Source organism: Grammomys surdaster, unplaced genomic scaffold (assembly GCF_004785775.1).
Source record: "Grammomys surdaster isolate TR1022 unplaced genomic scaffold, NIH_TR_1.0 125973, whole genome shotgun sequence".
NCBI lineage: Eukaryota > Metazoa > Chordata > Mammalia > Rodentia > Muridae > Grammomys > Grammomys surdaster.
Genome location: NW_021620790.1, coordinates 4,737,607 through 4,764,762, shown reverse-complemented (window position 1 = coordinate 4,764,762; position 27,156 = coordinate 4,737,607). Strand labels below are relative to the sequence as shown.

The following is a 27,156-nucleotide window of genomic DNA, read 5'->3' as shown; positions in this document are numbered from 1 at the left end:
TAGCTGAAAAGAACTCATCAAACAATACTAGCCATATTTTTATTATATTTTTTATATATTTTACATATTTTATATATTTTATTATATTTATTATATTTCTAGCCATATAGCTGCTCCTTTTAATATAAATCTAGCCATTATCTACTGATGTTAATATCATGAATTCCCTAACAGATATCGGGATATATGTCTCCCATATTTATTCGTATTTCTCCAGGTCTTATTTCAATTCTTGAGTCATTTTCTGCAAGGAACTCCATTTAAAATATTGCAGAATTTAGAAGAGCAATATTTAAATTAGTGCAATTTCTTGGCTGAATTCAGTTTCCACAGTTTCTAAACCTTTCTCAGATAGTTTCCTCTTCCTTCACTCATCTTCCAAACGTGTCCAACAGAAACTAACGGCACACTCCTTTATACATTCTATTCCTTTCTCTGTTTATCTACCACTAGTTCATCTACTGATACTGAGTCTGCAGTCAGAGGACTCCTCCCATGTCACAGGCTAGGACTGGATCTGCTGCTCATATGTGTAAGGATATGTTTCTTTATTATTCATTACAGATATTTGACCTATTTCTTATACATAAGAGCTTAAAAATGATTTTTTCTCCAGCTCTTCATCTTTATTAACCATTTGATGACCATCTCAATCAAAACTGTGTTTGTTCTCCTGTTCATTTTGGTTTATCTTCTGTTTACTACCCACCCTAGGTTTCTATACAAAGAAACTAAAATTATGAAGCATAGAAAATTTCTTGATTAGTAAGGCATAGAAGACATCCATGTTCTTCTAACCATTTTTTGTTCCAATGAATCCACACTCCTTGATTCTTCAGCCAAAGTTCCCCAAGTCCTGTATACACATACCTCCACTCTGTCCTGGGTTTAGGAAATCTTCAACTAGCTCTTACGCTAGAGCTTTCTGGCAGCAAAGTATCCAACAGCATTTCAAAGCGATTTGCAATGTGAAATACAGATCCTTCCAACCATTTGCCTCCAATCGTATTTAGATCTGTTCATCTTCTTAGACATACGTTAGTATGTAAATTAAACTGACCAATTCCTCATTTTTACATTTGGAGAAAAAAATATCTTATTTTGCTTTGCTTGGCTCCCTGCTTATAAAATTCTCTTCTCCAGCTGTGGTTGACCTCTATATTTCAGTACCTGTATACCTACAAATTGTAGTCAGCATGTTTTTCTATATCTTTTCCTTTCTTGATACTTTAAATTGAAACAATTTTTTTCCAATTAAAATATATATAGGAATTTTTTATTTCATGCTCTTTTATTGCTTGTATCTGTTAATTACACACAAGTACTATGTTCTATAAGGAGATTTATGTTATCATAAATGATCCAAATTAGTCATATATACAAATTTGTATTTTAAAAGTATTTTAAAGTATTTCCAACACTTTATCATTATGCACTATGTGAATATTTTCATGCATCCATGTGTGCTTTATAATATACATGCATATATATATATATATATATATATATATATATATTCAACAGGTAGACAGATATAGCCATATACATGATTTAATGCACAGATAGTGATGCTAGAATTTCCATATTCAAGATTTCTTAATCTTTAATAATATACTCAATAAATCAATAACTACATATTAAATTGTGGGCAAAAGAGTGTTTCATTTCTAATCAAAATGTAATGTGATTTCTATTAATTGACAAATCTCTAGTAATTTTTATCTTTTATTAAGGTAACAACTAATCTGATAAAGTTTATATCATGAGACTTTTAATCATATTGTTCATGCTCATTTTTTTAAAGAATGTTTGTGTTTAATGGCATGTAACAGGCAATGAGGAGAGATATATAAAGAGTTTGAGGCCCATTCATGGTGACCACATGATGACATGATCATGTCCTGAAAGGCTTCTTTGGGGATGATAGTTCAGCCTACAAATTTTGGGCAACATAAATATTCAGACCACAGCAATAAGATAAAATTTAATATCCAAATAACACTGTCCAAAGGAATTGTATACATGGCTGGATAGAGATGATAAGTAAGATAATAAGTAAGTTGAATACCCCAAGTTTAACCATGAGCTTTTCACAATCTTCATAAGCATACTAATTTATATTAACTCATCATCTAACAAAAGCAAATTGTTTTTCTCAAAAAAATATCTGACAATTACAGTTTGGTTTCAGGTCAGGTGTTGTTATTGTTGTTTTAGTTTATTTTTTAACAGCATACTGACAATAGTTAGTTCTGTCCATATAAGGTCATTGTGGGCCAGTCTGTCCTTGCACCTGAAGGAAAAGTGACTTTTCTTCACTCAGCACCCATCAACAGCTAGTTGCTTCTCATCTAGGGATGGATAGGTATTAGGAGCTCCTCTGTCCTCTGTGTGAAACTTTTAAACGGTCTGACCTTGTTGAGATTACTGGGAAGGTCACTACAATTGTTTTGAGTTGAGATATTGGGGTATACAACAGCTACATTATGTCAAGAGGTCAGGATTTCATAACACACTTCTTTATGTAATGGCTTTTACATTCTTTTAGCTTCCTTTTCTGTCCTCAATTCATGCCCCTCAATCTTGAGCATGATAACTGCTTTGATTCATCTGTAGCTGAGTACTCATGGTGACTTATTCTCAGAGATTAACAGTTACAATTATCTCCATTAAATATATTCTTTCCAATAAGACATTTTTCTGATCAAAGTTAAGAGGAAAACAAATCTTTCAATTCCAGGTATTAGTCATTTTGCGAAACAATTTGTTTATCTACTTATAAGAATATATACTAGACTGAGAAACAGAACATGTTGACAGGAATAAATTTTCACTTATATAGTCAGAAAAGTTACTTAAATGGAGGAAATATAGACAATAATATATGGCAGATTCTCATTATTTTACTCCATTGAAATTAAATTTCCTTAGTAGTATTTGTCTTGGCATGCATGTGTACATACATACAAACATATATGCACATACTTATATGGTCTTGCTTATTGGAAACAGACTATGTGTACTTTTAATTTTTTTCCTTTCTCATTTTTCTGTTTGTCATTTTCTGTCTCTTTCTCCTTCCTTTCTACTTTTGACATCTTTCTCATATTCCCTTCTTCTGTCTAATCCTTGGGGTGAATCATTTGTATTTTCTCTAAATTGTTTCCCCTCAATTATCTATACAAGTCTTTGATCTCTGATCAGTAAAATCAATTAATTTCTTTTAAAAAGATACAATCACAGACACAGCACATTTGACACCAACTTAAAGCTACAGAAATCTGTTGCTGACCGTTAACAGGAATTCTCTGATTATAGTAAATAATGAAAGAAGAAGAAATAGCAAGAAGACTTCATGAGAATACCTACACAAATCAAACTTCCTATGAAATTAGTTATGAAAGGTGGGTAAATTTATCAAAACGTTACATAAAGAAGATAAACTGATTTAAATTTTCACAAAATGAACAGAAAGCAAGAGCTATAAACAAGAACTATTTATCCATTTGTTTCAGTACTTGAATTGAGAGGGGGAAGTCTAATGCTCACTAATGTCTTGAGAAAATCCCGGACAGAAAGTGGACTGACCCTCAGATGACACCCAATATGAAGTGCTGTATACAGCAACAGCAGCAGCGTAAGAGAAATGAGCACAGAGAAGGTCTTCTAATGAATAAAATATGAAGACTGCAATTACATGAACCAGAAAGAAGCATAATGACAGCAATAAAAACACAATTTCATGCCTCTGTCTCCTATTTCCCTTGTCTGAATCTGAATATAATTTACTAACCACTCTCCTGTTTATGATTATGTACAAAACAAAAAAAAAAAGCAAGATTGTGAATTTCCTGCCCTCAAGAAATTTCTGTTCATGATAGCACACAGAGGTCATTTAATTGTTCCAAAAGACAATTCACAGTCAGAAAGCCGTAATTTGGATTCCTTAGTGTGACATACCAATTATACATGATGTTAAGTGCTAAAAACTTAAGTGAGTAACCACAAGATGTGATCATTTTTATATATAGATGCAATGTAGTTTTTAAAATACAACAGTGAAAACATAAACTGTTTTTTACTGGATACTCACAATACACTTATTACAGTTTTTTCCTACAATATAACATAGAGAGCAGGGGTTATGAGCTACTTAAATGGCTCACTGAGTAAAGCCACCAGTCAAAGAGTTTAATAATCTTAGTTTAATCCCTGGAATTCCCATTGAGGAAGGAGAAAATCAACTCTAACTAGTTGTTCTCGTACATCCACACATGTGTTATGACACAATAACATTTTAAAGTGGAGTCATAAGATATTGACAGTAATCTACATAATGATGGAGATGTTTAGTTATCATGATAATTATATGATCAGCATATATTATTAATGCTTTCGTGACTGAATGAATTATGTGTGTGGATATATAATGTAACACAATGGAGAATACTGTTTTTATTTTAAAAAGCTACTGAAATAACATTAACTAAAAATGATAAAACCAGCATAATTTTTTTTCACGGCTGAATGATTTGCCATTTAAGGCAGGATTACTCAGACATTTACAACTCCAGTGCTCAGGGGGAGGCATATGATGTTAAATTGCACAACCTGAGCTTTTTTCTTCAGTAGGGACACTGTTGCTGTCACAAGAAACAGAAAAGTGACTTGAACAGAGTGTGACATACAGCACTATCACTTGGCTCCAAACCGAGAAATCTTCTTCTATACAAAGTAGCAATAAAAGAAACAGCTTTTCAAGACCTCTGTGAAAAGCAGTGGCTCAATTGAGGGTTCCAGGTTCTTTCAGTTAACAGAGAAACTAATAGACTCTTGGCTTCTCTTGGAAGTCTGCAATCAAATTAGGTGAAAGAAGAAAAGCCAGAACAAACAAAACAGGACCTGAATGATAACATGTTTGAAGAGAAGTGTCAATGTTGGATCTGGGATCTGAGATGTGGGGCTCCATTCTGGCTACATGGAGAATTACTCAAAGCAGACATGTTACTATCATACCTCTGGTTACTCTAGACCTGTAAAAATGACAGTCATGATCCAAAAATATCACAAAGTGATTGCTACTAGAAAAAGTTAAATCTTTAATTTTGTGCACCAAAAAGTGTGAAAACTTCATATATTTTCATATACCAGCAATTGCAACTCTGTCCAGTTTCAAAGCACTAAAAATTCTCAAAGTGAAATTTGTCTTTAACTACGTTTATATACATAGCTAAGTTTCTCCAGTCAATGGCTTTCATAACCTAGTTTGACAATCCACTCACTACCTGTGTTTTGTGTGTGTGGTTCTGTTATTTGCTTGCTTAATTTACAACAATGTCTCTTTCACATTGAAATCCTAACTGGCCTTTTAGTAGCTATGTAGTTCAGACTGACCTCATACTCACATAGGTCTGCCTGTCCCTGCCATCCATGTATTAAAGTCATGCACAATCATGAAGCAGAATATTTGTGTGGTGTTTTATAAAGATAGTAAGTGTGAAATTTGATCCTGACAATAGAAGACAGTAACATTAAATTCACCCAGATCTCATAAACCATTTCCAACTGAACTATACATATTCCTTGGTTTAAATTAAGTATTTCATAAATACATTCCCACATTAGAGGTTTCCAATAAGCCAGGCATGTGTCCTTGCTGATTTCTAAGAGGGTCCTGAATTTCATCACAGTTTTCTAATTAGGAGATAAAATTTGAGTCTTTTCTTTCTGGCAGCAGCTACAATGAAAGATTAGGACGAAAATGACAATTCATAACATTTTAGGAAGTATTCTAGAAGGCCCTGAAGGGTCTGGTATTGAATACTACAGACCTGGGATTACAGGAGAGAACCATGTGGGATATAACAGGAAATAAAAATGTTCTCTTTATGTGCATGAAGGGTAACAACAACAACAATTAAAAAAAAACAAAAGAACAACAGCAACAAAAATAAAAACTGAGCATGGCTTTCTGTGACATTAAGGTATTTAAGGATACTTTGATTTGGTATCAAATAACATAAAATGGTTTAAACTACACTGTGAGTTATAATTTTTCATTCAGTTGATTTATAGATTTAATCGTAAAGAATGAATCAGCTCAACTCTTGTGAAGTTAGCATGTTTCAGGGCAGGACTCTTGAGAAAAAGAGAAGGGATTAAGAATCACATTAAAGCTTGTAATTCTGTATTCCCATGAAGCAGAAATTATTCCAACACTGTTTCTCTCAAAGCTTACTTTAATGAACTAAGTAATAAACAATTTAGCCTCAAGAGTTCCTTGAACAAACTGTACATGTGGTTCCATAACATAAGAACATTTTAATTTCCTTGAAAGAGAGAACAAAAATTGTGCTCACAATTTTTGACTTGAGATAAATTTCGATTAGAATATGCTCCACAAGTCTGAAATAATTTATGATTAAGTCATTTACCCAGTAATCAAAAGTCTCTCAGTATTACACCAATACAATAACTAGATAAGGATGAAACACATCTAGATTAAATTTTGATGCAATAATCATTAAGAAATTCTTTAAAAATACTAAAAAATACAAAACTATATTAGACAAAAATTGAAAAAAATCACATAGCTTGATCAAACGTGATTTATCTCTGGAATATAAGGATGGGTCAACATAGAAGTTAATATGTAATATGCCACAGAAACAAAATAATATATAGAAATCACATCACCTTTTTAATGGATGCCAAAAATGCCCCTTAAGAAAATGTAACATTTTTTTGTTGCAAATTCAAAATTATATATGAAATGGAAGCACCTCAACACTTGAAGTTCAGATGCAATGAAGCTGCATCTAGCATATTCAACAGCAACAGGTTTTCATCTAAGATAAAGAACAGAACAAATATGTCAACACTGGAAATCAGTACCAATGTAGTATTAGAAGAACTAATGAAAACAGTTCACAAAAATAATGATAAAAATAAATCATGGTCCCAATCTTGGGGGGTGGGCTGCAAGCCTGGGTCGGCCCAACCCCAGTGCCATACAGGTCTGAGCAGGCAGACCGCACCAGAGATAAAATTTGGGTGATGTCATATAGCACGGGCAGGGCATAGTTCTCCTGAGATGACCTCAGTCACCCAGAAGCACTCCGTACCACTAAGATGAGCAAAAAAGTGCAGAGAAACAGAGAAGGAAGAGAGAGAGAAGCAGAAGGATGTGTGCACAATGAAGTCAGGTGTTTAATAATTGAAGATAGTTAGGAACAGACTAATGTGAGTATCTGGTGATGCTACCTAAAGGCATGGAGAAGTCCTTGTCTATGCTGCCACCCAGGGCAATTTCTGGATCTGTGTCACTGCAGTAGCAGGACTTTGTTAGCACTAAAAGTTAGGCAGACATGCCTTGTCTGGGCTGCTGCCTATGGTAATGTTGATGTTTGAGGGCTATGTAGAACTGATCCTAGGGCATTATGTGAGAATTGACCTGAAAATGTCAGAGCAGGATGGTTAGTCTTGTCCCTCATCAGCTGCAGTTCTCATGAAACCGCCCCCTCCTTGCCCCAGAAGCACAGTACAGCTGGTTCTAGTTTGGGGCTTTGAAGGTGAGGCAGCTTTGAGATTGAGAGTTAGAGAGCTGTCCCAGTCCTTGCCCCTTGCAGCATTAGGTGAGCTAGCCAGCACAGTGCTAGAGATCTCACCCTGGTTATGTGAAGGCAGGAGAGCTGAAAGGCTGATCAGCTCATATACCACCAAGGCCCAAGGCAGGGCTCTAAGTTAGCCCACTCCAATGTCATCTACACTATAGATGAACTACTGGAGTCCATGAAAGGGCTGGTCCTACAGAGCCAAAACTCCAAGATCTCCATGACAGACAGAAGCAACAAGATATCAGCGAGGAGTCCCAAATAGGATCCAGTATTGATACTGTAGCAGAATCCATAGGTCCTGAGCCAGACTTGACTCAATTCAATGACCATTCACAAGTAAAGAAGTGTTCACAAAAGATTATACTGTAGAACACAATGTAACACATTTACAGCTGCTACAACAGGATTTCTTTTCTTCTGCTGAGGGGGAGTTTGCAAGGGTAGAGGAGTTTGTCTGAAGAGAGAGGGAGAAGAGTGTGATTGGGGTTCATGAGGAGAAATTCACAAAGAATCAATAAGTTAAAATTTAGAAAATATTAAGGTTTCTCAGGACTTAAAAAACCACTTATCTGTAAATGAAGTGAAAAACCAAATCCAGATGTTATAAACCAAATTACTCTAACAGAATAAAATACACAGGAAGAAAATACTCAAAACCAGAAAATGTTATACTTGAAAAACTACAAAACACTGACTAGTGAAATTGAGATAGATAAAAGTAAAATAAAATATATCTTATATTTATAGATTAGACTATTTCACATTTCTAATATGCTCATACCACTCTAATAATTATGCAGATCTAATACAATCACTGAAGAAATTCCAATGTTATTGTTTAACATAAATAGAAAAGCAGTTCTACAACTACACTTTTTATACACATACACATATACACACAAAAGTGTATATGGAAATATACACTTTATAATAAAGTGTGTGGGGAAAACAAGATATCAAGAAGAACCTTATCTCACACCAAATATAAAAAATTAAAAAGGAAGATTTATAACAGTTAAAATTTCAAAACACATGCAGAGCTCAAATAACTCAATGTCTCAAAGCAAAGAGGTCATTCGATCAAGAAGTAAAGACCTGAATAAATATTTCCTACGGCAAGTGGACGACTCGCTGTAAAGATGAGTGGCTTCAAGCTACTGCTATTGTAACTTCTCTGCTATAATAGATTTGAATATGCAATTATAAGCAAACAAAAATTTTCCCCTAACTTTCTTTGGGGCAGAGTACTTTACTGCAGCATGAGGAATGAAACTGGAGCATACATCCTCAGACAATAATCTTGTTATTAGGATGTGTGGCTTAAGAGGTTTGGGGAGGAACTCCAACACATGCCTCCATAGCCATAATATCAACAACAACAGAAACAACAGAAAAGCCACTAATATTTACAGCTCTTTTCAATCATCTACTCTGTCCTCTTATGCTTCTAGACTGATGAAACAGAAGCATTTACATAGTACACAGCTTCCATCCTGCACTTCTACAACTTCAAGCGGGATATTCCTTTCAGATCTGTCAGCAAAGCCAACATAGAGTAAAAGTTAAATAATGTTGACAGGAACTGGAAAAAAAATTGTGGTTACTAATTTTTCTGCTCTTGAAAAGGGCTCAAGTTTGGACCCTAGCAACTGTAACTCTTGGCCAAGAGGATATGACATCATCGCCTGGCCTTCATGGAACCATACAAACATGTACATACACACACAAAAGAAAATCACACAGGTAACACACACATGCACACACATACACACATACACACACACATACACACATAGGCACACAAACACACATATGCATACAAAAAAAACAAAATAAAAAGAACAGCAACAAAATATCTTCTAATCAAACACAATGAAGTCAAAGGAAGACAATAGGGTCTACTTGTAATTAAGCTCAATTCCATATGTAAGTTTCTGGTAATTTTTTTTCCTTTTTCTGACAGGCTTAAATATAAGTAATATGATAACTTGAGACAGTAATGAAATAGGCACATGGTATTTATTTGCATTCCACATACACTTCATGAATATGACCTGATGTCAATTTTATGTAATACTGTCAGTTTCACTAACATTTTTGCTACAGATTATGACATTAGGTATAGAATTTTCTAGTTGTCATAACATGTTTCAGATTTTGAAGATTACAGCTTTCAGACCTCTTCACTAAGGTAATTCATCTCATCTGGCAAAGATATACAACTTGAGGCTGTCTTGTCACTTGTCAGTGTTTTTCTGGTTAGAACATTCCTTTTCCATGACAGGGAATTTAGTGAGTCTATTCAGGAAAATCCTCAGTTTAACTTAGTCCATCTCATTCTCTTTAGTCTGTGGTTCGATGTCACCTTGATGTCACCATGGTCTGAGAATGTTGTATATCTGGTTCCTATGGATACAACACTGATGTCTATAATATCCCAGGAGAAACCATTTAGCATACATAACCATAATACAATTTTAGGAGCAGCAGCATATTTAATAAAATAACTAAGTACTGAAGTATTCAATTATATTTCTAGATTGTGCTAATTAATATGTGAAAACTCACTTTGCTTCCTGGTGTGGATGCAATGTGACCAGTTGTCTTATAATACTACTGCCATGCCTTCGCCTCCATGACACATTATAGTCTCCAATAGTCAAAAACAAGCCCATTTATGACAAGCAGAGTTAAATGTGGAGTGTGGAACTGTAGAAATCCTGGGGTGTTTGTCCACACTCCCCAGAACCCAGAGACCTAACACGTGGTCTCCATGTAACATGCAGTGGGTCACGTATGGCATAGGTAGAGGGCAGGGAAACAGGTCTCTGCCTCAAAATTTACATATTACCTAAGGCCCTAGCCCCGCCCCTCTCCCACTTCAAATATAGGGAAGCCCTTCCTGGCATTTTGTGGGAGAGCATCACTATTCAGATACAACCATCAACATGATCAATAAAACTTCCATATCTTTGATTCCACATGTCTCCTGGGACTCTGGACTCTCTTTGTGTAAATGGGAAACTCACCTGGGTAAAGTCCTTCTTGTACTCACTGCTCCAGCGGGCCCTCTCTGCACTCCCTGTTCCAGCAGCCCTAGGGACTCATCCCCCTGCAGCAGCGGTCTGTGCACCTGGACCCTCACTGGCTGTCCAGTCCCTGCTCTGGGCACTCCCTCCTCCCCTGCGCCACTGCTCCTGGACCCTGCGCCCACCTGCAGCTTGCAGACAGCCCAAGCCCCACAGTGTGGGTGGGATCGAACCATCAACAGAGAGTGTAGCCAAGTCCTGAGTCCCACCAACGGAGCTGCGGTTCCTGGGACAGTGATCCCGCCCACGCCCTGCGCAAGTTTTGAACCACAATGAAGTTGACAAAATCTAGAATAACCTGGGAGACTGGCCTCCAGGAATGTCTATAGGACATTCTCTTGACTTTGCTAACTGAAGGGTAAATATCTGACTACTTTGGATGACACCATGCCCTGCTGGGATCCTGGCTTGTTTCTACCAGTGGAGAAAGGAACTGAGCAGTGACATGCACTCACCCATCTTTATTTCTTGACCATGGATGTAATGAACAGCTCCTTCAAGCTCCTTTTCTTGACTTTTCTCCCAAGACAGACTGTAATCTTGAAGTTATTCACACAATGATCTATTCTCCCTAGTTGCTTTTGTTGGTGTATTTTATCACAGAACCAGAAAGAACAAGTAAGACACCTTTCCTTAAGTAACTTTATGAAGCATTTTGTCACAGCAACAAGAAATGTATCTGACACAAGTTTGCTCATTTATTTTCCATAACATATGCAATATTATCTTGTTGTTCTGACTTGATAACTTATATTTTGACACATTCTGACATAATCTCACAGTACAGAAAAAGAAGTGAGAGAGAAATAAGGCAAGTAATGACCATATTGTTTGATTCATTAATTGATATATGGTTAGTGTAAATGTTATTTGAATGATGTTCACGTAGTTTGCTTCATGACTTTCTAAAATTGAAAAGTCAATTTCTCCATAATTATCAATTAGAAACACCTCATGGTATATTTCTGGAATAATGGTATAATTAGTTTCACAATTCTTTCTTCAAACACACGTACATGTTATCTTTGTTTAATGATGTTTGTGAAAACCATGAAAAAGAGAAAAATTGTAAAACCACTTCAACAATAACACTTTCTGAAGCTGATTTATCTGCCCAGGTAAAAGAAGAACTTTAGACACTGAGAAGAAGCACTTGAACTTGCAATTCAGACAAAGTTCTGGTTCTTTATTTATCTCTGGAGATCAATTTATTTTATGGTAATATTTAGAGAATTAATCCCAGCAGAGAATTAATTTCTGCATGTTGTTATCTTAATAATATATGAAAAAGTAGAATAATCAACTGCTATAAATCTATGCCTTCTGGGTTTTGTGTCATAACAGGAAAATAAAACATTTGTCATACTCAGCTGGATTAAGGGAGCTAGGTTTCAAAATTCATGTCTATTCCTCCTGAGGTTGTGACAAGTCTTTCACAAACCTGAAAGAAAGCTTCAAAACAATCTAAATCTGAGATGAATTATATAAACTTCCTTCTGTCAGCACAAGCATGAAAGTATGTCAACTTCTGACTTGGCTGATGCTGTAGGACATGGGACCTGCCAAGTGACATTTACAAAAGAAAATATCCCAGGAAAATTCGATTCTTTCAATGTAAAATTAAAAGAAGGGAGGGATGAAAGAAGGAAAGAAGAGTAAGGAAGCTAGCCCTTCACATGGATATGTACGAGCAAAAAGAATTTAAAAGCTTTTTTCCACCTTTAAACCAACTGCACAAATGTTTATCCTAAGAGAACAGCTGGTATATTTAACATTATAATGTAAACACCTTTTCATGTTCATGGGTTGAAAGAAGCATATCAAATGTTCATGTTTCAAAAGTTTAGATAGGTTTAAAATATTTTTTTTCTGTTAGCTGAGAAATTAATTCTCAAATCCTTAAGTACAGAAGGCAAATCAATCCTATCCCCATTCCATCAGGTGCATGATGCTTTCCCACATCTGTAAATCCTCAGATCCTCATGCTTTTCCCCATCTGTGCCAAGCACCTTAAATTTAAGTGTACCCTTGCTATTAGCTGCTTTTACATAAGGGGGAATTTTGTTTGAATTCTCTCCTCTCCTCTCCTCTCCTCTCCTCTCCTCTCCTCTCCTCTCCTCTCCTCTCCTCTCCTCTCCTCTCCTCTCGTCTCCTCCTCTCCTCTCCTCCTCCTCCTCCTCCTCCTCCTCCTCCTCCTCCTCCTCCTCCTTCTTCCTCTCTCTCTCTCTCTCTCTCTCTCTCTCTCTCTCTCTCTCGCTGTGCAAAATTAATACGGGGCAGACATTGCTTGTCAGGCAAGTTTCCAGTTCTTCTGAAGTTCCTCTGAGAGGTATTATTGGAGTAAATAAAGCAGGTGAATACAGCTGTCATTGTATTTGGTATACAGTATGGTAGTATGTGCCATTCATACTGTATTTGTATTAAATAATATACAATTCAAGGAAAATATAGTATGACACAAAAAGACACCATTTGTTACTCACAAAGTTTTAAAAATACTAGAGTGGCATCACTGCTCCCAAAGCAATTAATTCTACTAGTTGAAAACACAGCAAGTAAAAAACATATGGTGGGGAATACTTCTTGTTAATTTCCAGGATAAGGAATCACCTACCAAGCCTTCAGATACACCTGGAAGGATTTGCTCTAATTAAGTTAATGAAAGTGAAAAGATGTATTCTAAAGAAAGGTGTGACAAAGTCCTGGCCTTAGGTCTTGAAAAGTATGAAAGGACAAAGCTGACTGAGTTTAGGCATTCATCTTTCTTTGCTCCCTGACTGTGTAAATATGTGACCAGTTGCCTGGATGTCCTTCCTGACATGGTAGACCATATCTTCAAATTTTGATACAAAATTAACTTTCTCCCCCTGTTAAATTTGATCCTTAACTGATATTTTGTCACAGCGGTGAGGAAAATTCTCAATACAGGTAATATTCAAGCCTGGGGTTACCTGGGAATTCTCTTACTAGCAACAGGAGATTCTGATGATGTGCATACAGCTCTATGGTAGAAGCCTTTTAAAGATTTCACAAGGTACACATGATGCCTGGAGCTATATGTTACAACAGTTCATAGAAAGCACAATGTCCAGGGTATGAGTTACAAACCCTTAATCCTGAGAAAAGGGGATGTTAATAAATTTCTTACTAATTAGAATATTGTCAATTTTTATTTCCAAATGATTTGCTGAATAGAAGTGCTGCAACTAAACATCATTCTCATGAATCCCTCAAATACAGCTATTTAAAGGAAATGAGGACCCATCTCAAGAAAATTTGGTTCTGAGGTTTCTATTAGCTCTGAAGAATCAGAGTTTCAATGGGTTTTGTGCAAAAAAAAATGTATAAAGATATGGAAAGAGAAAACTGGTGCTAGAAATATTCATTCAGATGGAAGGTAGAATAAAACTAATATCAGTAGAAGCTTGTGGGACATCCAGTGGGTAGGAGCACTTACAACACAAGAATTAGAACTTGAATTCAAAGCTCAGAATGGGGGAGTGGATTGTACCACTAGTCAGAAAACCTGGTAAGGTCAACCATATTCAGGAAAAGGAATTCATAATTGAGAACTGTATGTTTAAATCTACTCCTGACCAGGTTCCTTTCCTGAAACATTTGACCACAACATCCCATTGAGAGAAGACTGTGACAATCAAGTGTATAGGGACAACACCTCAAGTCCTTTCACATGCAGATGAGGCATCCCTAACATCTCAGAACAAGTCAACAAAAACCATCTCCCTCTAGATCCCAAACCACTCACAAATGTTGATAATGTCCCATCCACAAAGAATAAAGTGCATGAGTTACTTCATAAAAATCTTACAGAGAGGTTCTCTAATACTGCAAGGAAGAGTTTTCTCTCCTGAAGCTTTCATCATTGAACTTCTTTGATCTGGCCCAACCAGCTTGGTGTGTGAACCAGACTGCAGCCAGCTACTGTTTGGCAGCTTTGGCCTTGCCCACTGGCTGCCAGCTGCATCTTACAGCCTGCCATTGTCTCAACTACTGATCTTCACAGATACGTGTGGACAGTGCCCATTACACAGAATGGCACTCCAAAACAGAAGTAAAATGTTACCTGGGTATGGTGACAAACACGCTTGTGAAATACCAACTCTTCCCAGTTAGTAAAATAGCATAAGTATCTACCAATAACTCCAGTGCCATGGAGGGTGAGAAAGGAGGATCCTTGGTGTTTATTGGACAGCAGCCTAGCTATAGGTGTAAAGAATGAAAGAATGAGTCTGTCTCAAGAGGAAAAGATGGAAGATGATAAGTAAAGACACTAGATACTCTCCTCTGCTTCCCCTCCCCATTTAAACACACAGAGAATGCACAACAATCATAACACCATGAATCCTGCAAAGGATATAGCATAAGGTAATCCCTTGTACATTGTGTGGAGATACAGATTGCTACTGACATTACAGGAAACAATAGATGTCACTAAATAAATCAAGCAGGGCACTAATTGATGATCCAATAATTCCACTTCTGGGTATATTAATTATAGTGGCTAATTGTGACTGTCAACTTGACAGGATCTGAAATCAATTAAAATGGAATCCACTAGACAATCCTCTAAAAGACCTTCTTGTCAGATTATTTGAAGCAGGAAAACCAATGCAAAGTATGAGTAATACCTTCTGTAGGCAGCACAGATAAAAGAAAAGAGAAGGAAATTGTCTTTTTACATGCTTGCTCTCATTCTCACTGGCAAGTTCATCTATCTCATTGCTGCAGGACTCCTTCATTTATATTAGGACCTAATTCTCCAGGATTATAATGTAGACTGCAGATTAACTTTTCTAAGAGTACTCTAGGCTTTTGATGCCAAATTGGGAATTCTGAGACCTCCTGCTTTGTAGGCTGGAAAATTATTGGATTCTTGGCCTCTCCAGTGTGAGGCAGCCATTGTTGGACTACCCAAATCATATTGTGTAATCCAATCTAATAAATTTCCATGTGTCATCCATCATCTCTCTTTCAATAATATACAATACAAAGATGCATTTTCTTTCACTCTCAAGGAACAGCTTCCAGAAGATGTTATTGCCTTGTAACCTCTCTTACTTTTTGTAGACAATCTAGTCATCTGTCCAACCCCAAGACAACATTTAATTATAGCTTTACCATTTTGGCTAGAGTCTATTTGCTTTAATGACTTCCAGATGGCCAACAACAAAGTGGGTGAAACTCCCTGTTTTACTTATATAAGTCAGAAAATATCTGTTCAGAAATTGAACAATTTCCTCTCTCTCTCTTTCTCCTTTGTGTTTCTCTCTCTCTCTCTCTCTCTCTCTCTCTCTCTCTCTCTCTCTCTCTCTCTCTATCTCTGCTGTTTCTATATCTTCCTTTACTCAGGGATATATCATGGCTATTTGTAAGAAGATTCTAGTAACTCTCTTAATCAAATTTTTCTTCTGGGGAAAGAGATAATTTGTCTAATTATCTCTCTGTAGAATCTACAACTTCTTCATAATAATAGCAGCATCCTCATTAAGATGTGTGTACTCCAATGTTCATAATAAACAAAAAAATACAAAATGGGCATATGTGTTCATGAATTAAATAACTATGCTGTGTTTGTGTGTTATTCAATTGTAAAAAAGGATATCTCTCTATTGCTCATAACTTATGGGAATTTGAAGGATAATTTTGTAAACTAAATGAGCAAGACACACACAAATATCACATGATTTTATTTATGCTTAATCATTCAAATGAATGAATGAATGAATGTACATATAATGATATAGAAAAAATCACTTTAAATGTGTCTGGCATATAACAAAGATATACAAGTCATTATAATCTACAAATAATACAGCAAGGAGAAGATGGGGGAGGGACTGAGAGAAAAGAAAGAAGGAGAAACTGCAGTCAGGATGTAATATATGAAAGAAAAAGAATTAATGGGCTGGAGAGATGGCTCAGCAGTTAAGAGCACCAACTGATCTTTCAGAGGTCCTGAGTTCAATTCCCAGCAACCGCATGATGGCCCACAGCCATCTGTAATGGGTTCTGGTGCCCTCTTCTGGAGTGTCTGAAGAGCGCAATGGTGGTGTACTCATATGCATAAAAATAAAAAAAATAGATTTTAAAAAAAGAATTAATAAAAGAAATAAAAAAATACCAAAACAAATAATACAATAGGAATGTAGGAAAATGAAAGTTGTGAATGAATTAGCTTTCTTGTAGCTATAAGCTCAAAATTGTTTGAAAGAATAACCTACGGACATATTGACATAAATCTTAACATGAACTAACTTCATTCAGTATAAAGAAAAGGAAAAAATACACATACATACACACAAATGTATATTCTTTATTATCACCTGCAAATTACATACTTTCTATCAGTAAATTTATAAGAAAAGTATTTGCATGTACATACATGTTCATGACACAGAGAGAGAGAGAGAGAGAGACAGAGACAGAGACAGAAACAGAGAGATACAGAGAGAGACAAGGAGAGAGACAGAGAGAAAGAGAGCTTGCACAAAAATAAGAAAAAGGTATTAAAAATGCTCCTTTTGTAGCTTCAGACATGAGTAAATGGTGGCCATGGGAAGAAATTTTATACTTTGTTGGTTTTCAAAGCTCACATTCTTGCTGTCATGTCAAAACACCTCATTGCCATGAATAAAAATGTATGTATAAATAATTTCATAATTCACAAGATTCATGGGTCATGGAAATAATCTATCTGGTTCAAAACAGCAGCCAGATGCCCCTTTGAGGGATGTCCAGAAAGGGCTGAGAATAAGTGAAAGAGGCTAAATACAGAAATATTCCATCCATCACCTGACAAATTCTTCTGAGACAACCAGATCTCTGCTCTGGCTTCCAAGCAGTTCATTCTCAGATTCTCCTTGGAAACAAAAGGAAATGGTGCATAAAGTGACTCTTAACACACCATAATACACCACATTACAGCATCAAAACATAGATTTGCTCTTGATTTTTGTATGTATCAACCCTCACACATTAATTCTTAGCAACACTCATATAGGCAATCCTTAACTTTAGATGAATCCTTTCCAAGAGCAATCTTGATTGTTGACCTAATATTATTTGTAATCACTATGAATGGCATTGCTGTGTCAGTGAGGGGATTTTTGCATTAGGTAAATTGAGTGGAAGATGTACAATGCATGAATGTGGGAAGTACCATCTCATGGTGTGGAGTGCTAGAATTAATAAAAATGAGAAAGCAAGCTGAGCACCTTCCATTCCTCTGCTTCTTGACAATGGATGTAATGTAATCTGCTGCCTTATGCTCTGAGTTCCATGTCTTTCCTGTCATGGTAGATTCTTAAATCAATCAGTTAAATTAACCCATTTGTTGAGTTGCTTTGCCTTGTATATTGTCACAGCAGTGAGGAAAATGATTAAGATGATAATCATATGAAACCAATGTAAATAGAAACCATACTTACTGTTGGTATAAGGCCTGAACCCAGTGACATCACATCTAAGTGACCCCACATCGTTGCCAAGGCAACCACCATACACTCCCAAAGTCCATCTGGCTACCTCATCTTTACCTGGGACAAGCTACCTCACGACCCATATAATATTGGTAGAGCTTCTTGACCTTGCTCTCTTTCTCTGCCAGCTTTCTCTATCTTTCTTCCCTCACCTTTACTCTTTGCCCTGAATAACCCTCCCCACACCTTGGAACCATTTGGTCTGGTGTTGTCTGTTCTAAGCTGCACGCCAAAGTCTAACACTTACATTTTTAAGTTTGATATTTTCTTCTTAAGTTTCCAACACTTAAATGTGAGACTCTGTAATGGTTCCAGACAATAGAGTTATAGGCACCTTCAGCCTTGGAGCAAGAGTCAGATTGTTACAGTGTGGATAAGCCTGGATATGTGGAAGGTGATACGGAGCCAATTCATATTTTAATTTAGGAGAAGCTAGTGTGGAAGTCTTCTCCAACAATTCAAAAATGTCCGTTGCTTACATCTAATTCATCTGACCTATGAGAACTTTCTTTCCTAGTTCTCTGTGAATCAGTAAAACCTGAGAGAAGGTGTCCTACTGTTCTTGTTCTGATTTAGGGGATTCCTCACTGAATCTATTTAAGATACTTAGTGTCTTAAAAAAGAATCTAAAAATGAAAGGAAGGATTAGTTGTTAAAGTCTGCTGGGAAAGCTGAGTTTGGTCCCCAAAAACCATGTGAAATCTTGAGTCTGTGATCTCAGAGATCAGGACTGAAAATTGGATGTATCCCCAGAAATTGCTGGAAAGTTCAACTTCACTGTTGGATTCAAGTTTGAGTGAAAACGCTATGTCTCAGAAAGAACGGTGTAATGTGAAAAAGGATGAAACCAACATCCTTCTATCATCCACTTCTGCTTCCTCACACATAAAATATTACAACTGGACTTAGAGTTTCCCTCCTTTTTGATATTAAGGTTTTTTACAGCTAACTTTTCATTGTGAATTATTCATAATGTGTTTTAGATTAATATAAGATAACTGACCTTATCAACAGGAGGTACCCATGATCTTTCCTTGCTGTAATTAACTTTGATATGCTCCATTGTTTAACAGTAATGGATTTTACTAGCTGGAAAATATCAAACTTGAAAATCTAAGTATGGTTTCTACTTACTCAGCATTGGTTTCACATGATTATCATCTTAATCATTTTCTTTACTGCTGTGACAATATAAAATACATGCTTGCTTAATAGGCCAATGCTATTCTATATTCTTCATTTTTCTTTCTAGATTCCCTTTTAAGTATGGCTCTTACTGTCTTACAGCTCTTCCTAGACAAACATGGGACTTTCCTCCTACACAGAGGCCTTCCTTCTTGTTGGGCCACTTGTTTTTTCACTTCAGTGTCCCAAAGTTTCAGCTACTTGTTTTGATTCAAGTTGTTGTACTTCCTTCTTAAAAACTAATGAAAAGTCAATTTTTCCTGAAATTTAGCCTCTTCATCTTACTTCCTGAGAATGTTGGACATGGGAATCTTGAATCAAATTGAGTCCCTGGAATTCTATCTATCTCCTTTCCTAGTCTGTTTCCTGATTGTGGATGCCCAAATAAGGATTCCAGGAAACAACCTATACCATAACACTTGTCTGCCAAAAGTCTTGGGGATTCCCAAACCTCCTTAGAATTATGTTTGCTAACAAAAAAATAATAATAATCATTTCAGTAGTGCCAAAATCTCATTGTCAGAGGCCCAGGAACTGTTACATTTCAGTGAACTACAAAGTCAGGCATGGCAAATCACCACCACAGTCCCAGCTCCTAGGCAGACTCAACCAAGATGATTAGTTGAGACCAGGCTCTCAGTATCAGATTAGGAATTATAGTGAGCTTATGTTTCAAAAATATCAATTAAATAAAAAGCGAGATGAGGCTGGGAAAATGGCTCATTGTTTTAAGTCCTTCTGCACAACCATGGAGATTGGAGTTTGGCTCCCTAGCACTCAAATCAGAGGTCTAGCATGAGAATGAAAGACAGGAGAACATTGTAGGACTCACTGGCATGACAGTATATCTGATAGAGTTCAGGGAGAGGCCCTGTTTCAAGAAATAAGGTACAGTACTATTGAAAAAATAACTAAGATTGACCACTTTAGCCTATATATAACCACAGGTGACTGTACACACTACATATACACAGATATGGATACACACCAAAGTGAGAGATCAAGAGAAGGGAAGAAAGAGAGACAATGTGAGAGGGAGAATATGAGACAGAGAATTTTGTAGGTTGTAGGTGTTAGTGAGAACAAACTCAGGACTGAGATTTGTGGGAAGATGTTGGTCAAGGATTTCATACGGATCATAATATTTCCTGCAGCATCTATAATACAAACAATAAGATTAGAAAACATGTGACCTTCCAAATCTAGAGTTTTGTCAAGAATATAGCAAATTTCTAAATTTAGAACCCATCCATTCTGAGTTAATATATATAAATTATACTTGAAGAAATTCTTGTTGAGTTCTTCAGCTTAGTAGTTTAGGCCACCTTATTGTAACTAGCAAAACAAAACAAAGCAAGAGACTAAATTTCATTTATTAAGAAGGTTCAGTGCCTGTCATTGTTCTGATATTGGTACATTATGTACATGGATGCTGATAGTTAGAAATGATATTTCTACAATCATTAAAATTGGGAGATTTTCTGGAAAATAATATTGACAGCAAATAGAAAAAAAACTTGTTCTTTATTACATGTTATAGTTTGATCACATCTTCTTGCCTCCCATTGCAGGCATATCTGCTGTCTCTATGCACAGAAAGTATAAACATTTCTGAATACAGAAATTGCTTCTAATGATTACCAATCACCTATCATAGTAGTGTTTTCTAAGTTCTCAAGAGAAGATCTTAAGAAAATGATACAATTCTGGGTGTAAAGAAAACTTGTGAACCATGAGAAAATTCCAGAGCCCACACTTTGCTTCACAGCATAAAATACCAAGGTCATGCTTATGGACTCTGGCATGTTTCAAGGAATTCTAAACAAACATGAAGAATGTAATGCTTCATGACTGTTGGGCAAAACATGGCAGTACTGTCTACACCCTAGAAGATAACCTGAACCATCATCTGATGAAAAGCAACAGAGTGGGATTGGCTTTCAACCACATGGACAAGGTCATAATAATGCCATTCAACAGGCTGTCTCACAGAAGAGCTGTGGTGGGCTGTTATAACAAGGGCCTTGTCATAATTCTCTGATGGATTCTCTCTAACAGCAGCCTTATGGGATACAGAAATACTATGGGACAAACTATTCTTGTGTGTCTTTGAGGGAGTTTTGAGACTAGGTTCATGAAGTAGAAAGACTAATACTAAATATAGGAGGCACCACTCTGGGCTGAATAAATAGGAAAAAGTAAGCTGAGTACCAGCATCCATCTTTGTCTTCTTCCTGACTATAAGTCTATTGTGATTATTTGTCTCACACTCCTGCACTATACTTTCCCTGCAAAGATGGACAGAGATATTCTTCCTTCCTGAAGATGTTTTTCCAAAAGTGTTTTATCACAGCAACAGGGAAGTCAATTAGCTTGAATGATTTGAGAAACAAGGATTTAAAGTGTTAGAATGAGTCTGACAATTTCTCATTCTTCTGAAGCCATACCATCTAGGAAAGAACAAGTCTCATTTCAGATTGTCTGTATGTCAGTGTCTTAGTCAGTTTTCCACTTTGGTGCTCAGACATGAAGACCAAGTCAACTTATAATAAAAAGTCTTTAATTGGATAACTGAGAGTTTTTTATCAGAATCTGTAAGTAGGAAAGCAGAGAAAGAGAGAGGGAGAGAAAGAGAATTAGAGAGACTTGACTTAAACATTTTTAAATGCAACTGGCAACATAGGACCTCCAACTTGGGCATGTATATAAGTAAAATCTGATGCATTGTTGAAAAAGAGTATATCTGTAGAGAAACACTCACAGTTTACAGAATCAATTCTTGTCAATCAAAACAAGAGAAACACTTGTACTATGCCTCTGAACAACTAAACTTGTCCATCTCTAATACCTCAAAAAGGAAATCTACAGACAGTCTTCTAAGCCTTTGACTACTCTAATTCATGAAGCCAATTGGTTGCTTGTAGCACATGGGATATTTGCTTGTGGATAAATTTTCCATGCTACAGTATAATCAGTGTGTGTATTGTTAATTTCCTGAATAGACACCAAGGACTTACAAGCATCTAGTCCAGACAGTGACCTCTGCTTCTATCACTTGGTTTGTGGATAAATTACTCCCGATATACTATAATCTATGTGTGTATTTCTGATTCCCTGAATAGATAACAAGGACTTAGAAACACATAGTCCAGACAGTGACCTCTGGTAATGTGTGAATGCACAGATCACAGAAATGTATGCATGTACACATGAATGTGTGGGCATAGGAAACCTAGAGATCAACCTTTACATGAGATTGTGCCTACAGAATACATCTACCAGGACAGGGTTGTAATGGATATTCCTTATTGGGAGAATTTACTTGGGATTTTACACAATTCACTTAAAATCATATCCAGAAGTAAAGAAGTATCAAATGACTCCTAAATACTGCTGGATGAATAATACCTATGTGTTTGTACACGTTTGATTCAAGCATCTTGCTGATCTACCACTTTGAAATAAACTAGCCAAAGACCATTGTAGAAATAGAAACTGATTTGTTATTTTTCACAACTCTATAGGGTCAACTGGATCTTGCTGGATGGTCCTTTATATGGCTATATTTGAAGTTTCTCAAATGTATGTGGTTAGGTGGCAGAGGTATTGGAATATCTGAGGTAGCCACATCCCACATCTGACAAGTTGTGATAGTAATTGGGGTGGTGTACTTGGAACACAAGAGAAGTTGCTCCCCTCCCTCCTCCTTCTCTATTTCCAAGTGGTTCCAGGTGCTCTCCTTTGCAGAGGCTCATATTTAGAAAATATTGATCAACTCACTAAATCTTACTCTTTCCCCTATATGTTCTTCTGCCACTTATCTTCCTCAAGACTAAGTTACTTCTAGCCTTCCAATGTTTAAATGTCACGTCAAATTTCTCTCTCTCTCTCTCTCTCTCTCTCTCTCTCTCTCTCTCTCTATCTCTATCTCTATCTCTATCTCTCTCCCCCTCCCCCTCCCCATCCCCCCTCTCTCTTTATTTCTGTGTGTTTGTATGAGTGTGTGTGTGTGTCTATATTTGTGTGATTTTTTTATATGTGTGCAGATGCAAATTTCTGTGATATACATTAAGGCCAGAGATCAATATTAAGTGTCATCTCTCTGTTGTCTTTATTCTTAAGACAATGTCTTCTATTGGATTGAATGTCACTAATTAGTCTAAATTATATGGCCAGCCACTCATACTAACCAGCTATCTGTGTCTCTGCAGAACTGGAATCATATGTATGCACTAGCAACTCATGTTTATTTAAGACATGGATATTCAGGATCAAATATAAGACTTCATTCTTACCAGTAAAACACTTTGCTCACTAAATCCTTTCCAGAGTTCAGCCCTGAGCCTGTCTATGAAAACACATCCTTTATCTATCCCTTCCATATGCAAAAACAGTTTGGCTTAAGAAAACAGTTTGTCTCTACATACACATATGCCAAAATCTGAGGTCTAAAGAAACCCTTGGAAACTTCAAAATATCTTATGGAAGATGTCAGATTTAACCTTCCTAATCTGCCACACACTCACCAGCTACACAATACAGTAGATAATGACCAATGTTCATCTTCATGACTCTGTGACTGATAGGGACCAGAGGCATTAGTATAGACTAGCATCATGAGAATGAATGAAATTAGTTATAACTACTTTGAAAGACACATTTCAACTAAGGTCCATCATTTTTATGGGGCTGTAATATCAAAATTTTGTAGACCAAGTACTGTATTTAATAGCTGTGTAACTTTGTTCACATGGGTTTACCTAGTTAAGTACTTTTCACAAATTAAGCCATCAATAAACTAAAAAGATTGAATTAACTCTCCCTCCTACTCCAGAAAGTAAGAAAGTCCAATGTCTACTGAAAGAATTAAGAGAATTAAGAGGGAAAAGTTTATAGAGGATAAGCAAAGATTAAAATCCCCAATTATATATTATAATGCTCCATAAAACTTCCAAAACAGCTGTCAGATCTTCAGGAAACTGTTAAATTTAAATGAGTGAAAAGCAAATAAATAGACTTAAAAAACAAACAGAACAGGGGAAATGCTTCAGAGAGTAAACCATTTTCCTTGACCTGAATGTTATTCTTTAAATTCATGTTAGAAGCCTAAGAGTGGTGGGTCAGGCTTAAATCCCAAGTTCTGGAGAAGAGAAATCAGGCAGAACCCTGAGGGTTAATAGCCAGATAAACAATCCAAATCAGAGAGTTCCAGGCCAATGTAAGAATCTGCCTCAAAAATCAAAGTGGACAACATCTTGAGGGATGGTGGCTTCTGTTGACCTCTGGGTTCCACATGTACATAGACACACACATACATACATGCAAACCTATACATGGTTAGAACAATGAATCACAAACTCAAAGAATTATTGCATGAGTCTTTTGAGGTTACCTACCTTGCTTAAGAACTCAGTATTTTATCTAAGGTACTTTGCACTGTTGCTCATAAAAACACTTAATAACACATGCAAACACACATACACACACACACACTCAATGTGTCGCCATATATTTTTTAAATTAATTAATTAATTTATTTTTTGCGATCAAATCGTAATTTTTACTTATTAACACAGGGGTTATATACACAAAAAGGCAGGACGTGGGGTAAGGGATGACACCGGAGCGTGGGTGGTCAGAGGGAGTACAGATGTCTTTCAGAACAGAGTATTGACTGGGTGAAGGTTCAGGGGACAGGTCACTAAGACTCTGCCTATGATTCCCTTGTCCTTATCTAAGTTTGTGTTATCTGATAAGGCTACTTATATACAAGGTCTATGACTACTCAGGCTGGTAAATTTTCACAAAAGCTGCCGGTTTACAATAGCTTATAGTCATCTGTTTTAATGTTTTTCCACAGAGACCCAAGACTTGGTATTAGTATACATGTACGACACACCTATTGCTGATTTTAGGCCAATGGTTGCTTTTAGACCTTCAATGTATAAGCAGGGCTGCCTCTGACATCTCCTCCTTCCTCTAAGTATAAAAGGGCTGTGGCAATTCTAATCTTGCAAAGGCAAGGATAGAGGCCTGACTTCCAGTAATTGAAGGGGACTTTGTAATGGCTCTTGTTGTCCAGTGAGGCTTGAGGGCTAAACCCATCCCGTTGTCTTTTTCCTGGAGAGGGAAAACTTTTGACATCAATGCCTATGCAATCATGCTTGTCCCTCAGGGAACCCAGAGAGATATTTTTAACTTTTATTTATATTCTCTTGCAGTTCTTAGCCTCACAGCCTACGTAAGAATTCAGATTGCCAGTCTGAGGGGGTTCTGGGTGGCCCCTCGCTGCTTGGTCTAGGGGCGGAAATACCCTCTTTTAGGTTGGGTGGAGATGCATTTTGGGAACACCCTGGATAGAGTAACAACCTCATATTGAGTCTCATGGTCCTCCATATCTAACTTATGATAATGTATCTGAATAGGTTTTGCTATCAAATTATTTATCAGTTGTTTCACAAAGTTAGTCAGTCTATTTAAGGCCCAGGGGCCAAAAGAAATAAGCAAAAATAACCCAATTAATTGTCCCAAGATGGGAGGAAGAAGGGTTGACAACCATGGAGAGATTGACAACCAATTCTTGTACCAGCTCTCATCTTTCTCTTTCTCTCTCTGTCTTTTCTCAAGTCATTCTCTGACCTTTTTCATGCTCTCCTTAACCATCCCTGTCTTGTCTATGTAAAGGCAACTTTCTTCTTTTAGAGCTGTACATAGTCAAGAGCTGTACACAGTCTTTTCTATTGTAAAAGAGTAAATCAAGTCCAATAAAGTCCTTTGTAATTTTTGGAGGTCAATTTATACAACAAAACGAGAGATTTCGTCAGATTAGTGATGTCAATCTCTAGCTGTTTGATATTCTTGTTAATGGCCTAACGAAGGTCTGACTAGTATAAGTTTGGAGGCCAACATCTGGGTTAGAACTTCTTATAATAGACATCACAGGTGAATCATTTTTACTTGAGATATTGACCTGGTTAGAGCTCCATCTCCATATGTTTTAAATGCATTAACCACAGCGACAAACTTGATAAGGAAAACTTCCTAGATAATGAATTATGCTCAATTTTTGAAAAATCCCTGTCACAATCAGTTCAATTCATATGACTAAAATTGAACAAATTTAAGGTTTTAGCACTTTAGGTATGAATGCCATAAACTATTTTTGATGATAAAAGCCTTTGAGCAATCTGAAGCCATCACAAAGATACTTCGTAAGTACTTTCCTTTTATTGTGCAGATGCTGGCTACTCAGAATCATAACCTAACCTTCAGGGAGGAAATTTTATCAGCTGCCTTAACTTTTGATACAAGTATTTCTATAGGTGATTGTGATGATCAATGTGGATGTAAAAAAATGAAGAAGAATCAGAAAACAGTCATTTGCATTATTTCTTCAACACAGCTTCCAATGTAGCAAGGAAGGCAAGACAGGGAGATAGAGCTCACTCTAATGGACTTTGGTAACTGGAAGAAGAAGAGATCCAAGGACAGTTGCATCCAGGAGTGCATGGACTCACAACAAATTTACATTTTGATGATTAAGAGGTTTTTCCAGGCTTAACTAACCAGATGACTGAGTACCTCACAGGCTAGCTATAAAAACTATTCAAATAGAGCTATGATCTCAGTGGTTGATGTGAAATGTTTATGTGGTAATAAGAGCCCAGAGTAATGTTTCTACTTTTAAGATTTAATTTTGCTTATGTTTGTGTAGGTGTTTGTGTGAATGTAGGTGTGTTTAAGTACAGGTATCTTCACAGGTCAAAC

The 27,156-nt window shown here is 36.5% G+C and overlaps 1 protein-coding gene and 1 long non-coding RNA gene across 4 annotated transcripts in view; one reads left to right on the top strand and one right to left on the bottom strand.

The window, feature by feature from the left end:
• LOC114609465 (contactin-associated protein like 5-3-like) overlaps positions 1 to 27,156 on the bottom strand; it is a 565,569-nt gene that overhangs the window by 126,891 nt on the left and 411,522 nt on the right. The gene's annotated exons all lie outside the window — the stretch shown is intronic.
• LOC114609466 lies at positions 454 to 3,600 on the top strand. The gene is made up of 3 exons (XR_003709512.1): positions 454 to 532; positions 3,319 to 3,404; positions 3,516 to 3,600. It is a non-coding gene; the product is annotated as an uncharacterized LOC114609466 (long non-coding RNA).